The sequence below is a fragment of the Orcinus orca genome, chromosome 13, assembly GCF_937001465.1.
Source record: "Orcinus orca chromosome 13, mOrcOrc1.1, whole genome shotgun sequence".
Classification (NCBI taxonomy): Eukaryota; Metazoa; Chordata; class Mammalia; order Artiodactyla; family Delphinidae; genus Orcinus; species Orcinus orca.
Genome location: NC_064571.1, coordinates 37,047,749 through 37,053,748, shown reverse-complemented (window position 1 = coordinate 37,053,748; position 6,000 = coordinate 37,047,749). Strand labels below are relative to the sequence as shown.

Here is a 6,000-nt window from a genome sequence, read left to right as displayed (position 1 = left end):
CTGCAGACTTGGACTTGGGGCCAGATAAAATGACTGATGAGACTTTGAACTGTTCTCCTTTGAGGAGGGCATGAGTGCATTTTTATTGTTGTTGTAGGAGAGATGGTTGCATTGTGCAGCCTAAGAGATGGACTATAGTGGAGGTCCTTTTGGCTGCCAGCACCTGAATATCCTTCTAATTTGGAGGGAACCCCCTTACTCCGAGTCTTGGAAGGAAATTGGGCCCCTCCTCCCACACTAGAAGCCAACTGATCCAGTACAAGCCACAGTAGAAACCAGAACTCTCCTTGCTTGTTGGCAGTTAGAATACAGGAACATGACCTACAGTTAGACAAGTCAATGGTCCTGCCCAAAACTTGAATCTGGAGTGAATACCTAACATCACAGAAGAGTTGAAAAATAATTCATGGTGGCATTAAAAGTACACGCATACACCCTAACCAGAGCAGCTCAAGCAGCTTGACTTGGGCTGAGTATCTTGCTGCCTGACCTTCCTGGATTTCTACCATTTCCAGACCTGGTCCCCCAGGTTTTCTGATAATAAGGAATATAACCATACACAGCTCTAGGTTTACTTTGCTTAAGCTTAGAGGCACCTGAGGAAATAAACTCTCTGCCAGCCTCATTCTTTAAAATCCCAGGCAAGGGTTCAGACCATCTCAGGTTGGGTCTCTGTGGAGAAGAGGAAGGAGACTATAATTGGCCAAGCCTGCTCACTCTCCACCTTTCCTGCCTTGGAAGGAGAAATGAGAGAAATGAGACGCCCCTAAAGAATAATCTGGTCCAGGGGATTTCAGACAATTCCTCAAAGGAAAGATCACTTGTCAGGCAAAAGCAAAAGATGCTCACAACACAAAAGTACAGAACATCATAGCTGAAAGGAACCTCAGGAGCCATCCATCCTATGCCATCTTACGGATAAGGAAACCATACAGGGTAGAAAACTATAAAGGCTATGGGAAAGGTGAACACAGATGCTGCAGAGTTCAAAGGAGGGAGAGTGCACATCTGGTTGAGGAGATCAGGATGGGATCTGACCTGGGATCTGACATACAGCAGGTATACCGGGCGGCTTTTTTGCTAACTTCAGAATTACTTTTTTTTTTTAAATCAGCTCAGCTTTATTTATTTACTTATTTATGGCTGTGTTGGGTCTTCATTTCTGTGCGAGGGCTTTCTCTAGTTGCGGCGAGTGGGGGCCACTCTTCATCGCGGGCCTCTCACTATCGCGGCCTCTCTTGTTGCGGAGCACAGGCTCCAGACGCGCAGGCTCAGTAGTTGTGGCTCACGGGCCTAGTTGCTCCGCGGCGTGTGGGATCTTCCCGGACCGGGGCACGAACCCGTGTCCCCTGCATTGGCAGGCAGATTCTCAACCACTGCGCCACCAGGGAAGCCCCCAGAATTACTTTTATGTTCATAGTCTGCTTATCTCAAATTCCACCACCCATAACTTCCTTGGCTTTTTGAGAGCTTATTCATTTGGGCTTGATTTTGTTTTCAAGTTCCCTTTACTTGGATTTGGTGCCCTGGTTCTATGCTTGACCTGGTTACCCATTTGGACTTGGCCCCATTCTCTGTCCAGCTGGTTGTCTTGTCTGGGAAAGACCCAAGTCTCAACCAGTGGGATTAGGTGACACCGCCAGAGGTCTTCTGTGTACTCAGAGAAGATCAGGGGTCACAAACGTAAACATCTTTCAGTGTCAGGCAGGTAATAAATGTGTGAAGTGGGTGGCTGTTACTTAATACAGAAGTAGTGCTTGTGGGATTTAAATTCTTAATAAGAAAACAAAAGCAAATAAAATCAACAGACTGCCCAAATAAAAATATCTGTGGGCTAGTTTCTGCTCTTGCTGTCAAAGTTTGTGACCCTTGGATTAGACAAAACCTCCAGCTGTCATGACAGGTTCTGGAAAACCCAACAAGTCTTTTATTTCCTAAACCAGGGGTCCCCAACCCCCAGGCCACGGACGGGTACCGCAGAGCAGGAGGTGAGCAGCGGGCGAGCGAGCGAAGCTTGATCTGTATTTACATCCGCTCCCCATCGCTCGAATTACTGCCTGAGCTGTGCCTCCTGTCATATCAGCAGCGGCATTAGATTCTCATAGGAGCGCGAACCGTACTGTGAACTGCGCATGCGAGGGATCTAGGCTGCGTGCTCCTTATGAGACTCTAATGTCTGATGATCTGAGGTGGAGCTGAGGTGGTGATGCTAGCGCTGGGGAGCAGCTGCAAATACAGATTATCATTAGCAGAGAGGTTTGACTGCACCACAGACCATAATAAATCAATTGCTTGCAGACTCATATCAAAACCCTATCAATAAGTCGCAAGTGAAAACAAGCTCAGGGCTCCCACTGATTCCGCATTGTGGTGAGTTGTCTAATTATTTCATTATATATTTCAATGTAATAATAATAGAAATAAAGTGCACAATAAATGTAATGCGCTTGAATCATCCCGAAACCACCCCCCTCCCCCCCGTCCCGGAAATACTGTCTTCCACAAAACCAGTCCCTGGTGCCAAAAAGATTGGGGAGTGCTGTCCTAAGCTCTCTGACGCCCAAGAGCTCCACGGTAACTAATTTGTACTCTGGAATTCAAGTTGCCCACAGCTGGGGTTCAGACATTTACGGACATGTTTTACGAACTGGCTAGGCATTCAACGTAACCCAGATTGCTGAAAGTGCTGCTAGGTAAAAGCATCAGAAGGCAGGACCGGTCTGAGAGGGGTTACCTTGTGATCCTTTCCCCATCCCAGCCCGGTGGGACTCCACTGAGTGGTACAAGCTAAAGAGCTGTGCCAGTATCCTCCCAGGCTTCATGCTGGCGGGAGCGGAGGGGAGGAGGAGGTGGAGGAAGGAGATGTGCATCATAGCCTCCCACGAGCTGGATCCCACTTCCCCTCAAATTCCATTACCGATTTCCCATCGGACCAGGCTGCTCCGAGAGCCGCTAAGCAGCTCCTGGCTCATTTATCCACACCCCTCCCATCCTTTCCGAGCCTGCCTAAGTCCCACCTGCCCCCTAAGGCTGTCTCTAACCACCCGACCTGATGACCTCGCCCTCCTCCGGTGCTTGTGCCCCGTGGCACCTGTTCAGGCCTCGGTTCACGCCTGGTTGTTTACATGCGAATGTAAACAGACGCACAAAGACTGTGGAACCGCCTCCCTGGCAGCGTCGCGCCAGGAACACTGCCCGGCGCTCTGCGCAAAATGAATCAACGAACGCATGCCTCCGGCTGCGGCCTGCTCGCAAGGAGAGCGCCCCAAGTCACCCTCCCCTCCTCGCTGCTCGGGACTACGCGCCCTCTTGCGACCCCATTGGCTCCAAAACACGCAAAGCGAGCGGCGAGCGCGGAAGGCGAGGGAGGACTGCAGATAGAATAAAGTCAGACCTCCCATAGGCCAAGACGGTGCCAGGGGTGGGCTCTTCTTGCAGGAGTGGGTCGTACATTGGTCAATCCTCCGGACTGACGGCTGGGATTGGTCGCGCGGCTCCAAAGACGCCCTCCGCGCGGAGGCAGGGCGGGCCCGAAGGGCGTGGTCATCACTCGGTCCCGCCCCAGGCGTTCAGGACTCCGGCGGGAGGGCGGCGGTGTCCACCTGGGAATCCCGTTTCGGGGCCGCTGCGTGCGGCTGCTTTCGCCCCCGGCCCGGTCCGGGAGTCCGAAGGGTTTGAGGCGCGGTATGTAGCTGTCGGCGTACGGGCGCGGGGTTTGGGGGTCCGCGGCGCAGGGGGTTTGGCCCGGCCCCCTCTGCCCTGCGTTCTCGGGGTCTGCGGAGGCGGGCCGGGCTGGCCTCTGGGCCTCGCGTCCCCCGCCTGGAAGGGCGCAGAGGCTTCGCGGAGGCGGGGGCGCCTCGTGCCTGAGACTCCATTTTGCAGGCGAAACGGCGGGTGAGGTTAGCGGCCGGGAGTCTAGGCGCGGAGGTGGGAGGCCGGCGTTGGAAAAGCCTGAGCGCCGCGAGGCCGGGCCGCGGGAGCGCGCGTGTCCGCGCATCCTCCGGTCGAAGCAGCTGCGCCGCGGGGCTGCCTCAGCTGCTGGGGACTCACTTTCCCTCGCGGCCTCGCCCTGGGCGTATCTTGTTTACACTGCGCGCTCGCCGGGCCCAGGTTCCCCGGGAGTTAGGGGCCCGCGCTGCTCCCGTACCTGGTCTACCGCAGAGACCCTCTCTCACCCGCTCAGGATCATTACTACTGTTAAGATGGAGACGAACGATGCCTTCTGGTCACCTTGAATGCAGCAGCCCCGCTGCCGAGGGGAAAAAGCAATTTGTCTCACTTTTTTTGCCTGGAGGGGCCACCCTTTCCAACTGTCATCGCTAGAACGGTTCTCAGCCCAGGGGCACAAGTCCAAAACCTGTTTCAAGGCCTTTTATAATTATTAGGTTGGGTTCGGTGTATTGTTTGTAATAAAAATGAGCGGAAACCTGCTAGTGCCAGAGCAAATTTGGACCTCACTGGGAATTCATTGGAGTGGGTGGGGGAAGGCGGGCACAAAGATAGATGGCATTCATAAATACCCTTATGTTCCTGGACCTAGGGTGTAAAGGGTATTGTTAAAATGCATGACAAAATGGGTTGGGTCAAGGAGTCAACGATACAGGGCTTGGTTAAAAGAGGTAGAGGTCACCCCTTCTCATCCTTGTTCCCTCCACTACCTGGGTCGATCAGTTCTGGGCCACCCGGTACAGAAAAGAGCAAATAATTCAGGTTTTCTGTCTTCTGGAAAGCTTTTTAAAGCCCTTGCCCTACCCCACAACTAATAATCGTTCCCTCCTTTGCACAGCTGCCTTCCATAGCCTCTGATTTTATACATCACACTGTATTGTGGTTTCCCCAGCCCGTAGCATAGTGCTTGGAGCATAGAAGGCACTCAGTGATTGAAGGAAGCCAAAAGAAGACAAAAAATCAGCAGTGTAACCAAAAGTTGACAAAATAAAAACTTTAATTCCTTTAACTCGGCCCGATTATTCTTACAGGCGAGGGAGACAGTTGAGCTCTGGCTCTCAAGTCAAATCAGACTTTAGCTCCGCCATGTTCCTAACCCTGGACAAGTTATTTAACTTCCGTATGCCTCAGTCTCTATAAAGTGGGAGTGACAATAGGTCCTACTCCATTATTTCTGAGGTTTAAGTAAAACATTGACATAAAGTGCTTAGCATAGTTCCTGGCACAAAGAAAATGTTCAGTAGCTGTTAGCAGTTGTTAGGATAAAAATAAACGTACTTGAACAGATTTACTAGTGCTAAGTATCTGTATAGTATTTGACCCTTCAGGTTCTGTCTGCCTCTTGGTCCTTATCTGTTCCTTGATTTTAAAAAATCCCTTAAGCCATTCCAGACTTTTCCCCCCACTGTAAAAGTATTCCATGGAAGATTACTTGTTTATGCCTTTAGAGTACCTCTACCCACTGGAGATTGATGGAGTGCCGAATAACAGTTTGGCCAAGTAGTACAGTAGTATTTGATGCACTCTTCACGTGGTCTGTTTCTCAAAATGGTCATGTGAAAGCAGAGGAGATGGGGGCTGATATGGCTGACAAAAATGTTGGTTCAGTTGGAGGCGGACTTGAAGTGGCTTCTCTCCTTTTAACTTAAATCTGTTCTCTCTTAAAAACTGTCTCCTGTCTTTAAAGTTGTTCACAAAAATTGTGAAAAGTGGAAGAAGTCTTCTGGTAGCTCTAAATCTATTTGCCAGACCTTGAGGTGGCATATACATCCCCTAGGAGGATGTTGCCTCACTTCCAGGTTTTCCTGTACCACTTTCTGGTCACAGGAAACAGGCTAAGTTGTCCATTTCCTTCCAGCTGTAGGTCCCCTTGGCGTGTCAGTTTCTCTAAAATTATTTGGAGTCCCCAAAACAGAGACCGTACCTCTTCTCACTTATAACTGTCTCAGGAGAATTCTGGTCTCTGATTCTGCTTTTAGTGTAGTCACATGAATCTTGAATCCTTTCTAGGGAATACTGTTCTTTCTGAAGATGCCCTTCCAGTTGTGACAT

At 50.7% G+C, this 6,000-nt stretch overlaps 1 protein-coding gene across 4 annotated transcripts in view; it reads left to right on the top strand.

The window, feature by feature from the left end:
• Positions 1-3,250: 3,250 nt before the first annotated feature.
• The window catches only part of CEP68 (centrosomal protein 68), a 37,504-nt gene continuing 34,754 nt past the window's right edge, over positions 3,251-6,000 (top strand). Inside the window, exon 1 of one of the 4 annotated variants that reach the window (XR_007471079.1) lies at positions 3,251-3,684. The gene's annotated coding sequence lies outside the window, so the exon portion shown is untranslated. The remainder of the gene's footprint in view (positions 3,685-6,000) is intronic. The other 3 variants (XM_049696408.1, XM_033407199.2, XM_049696407.1) reach the window with 3 other exon arrangements.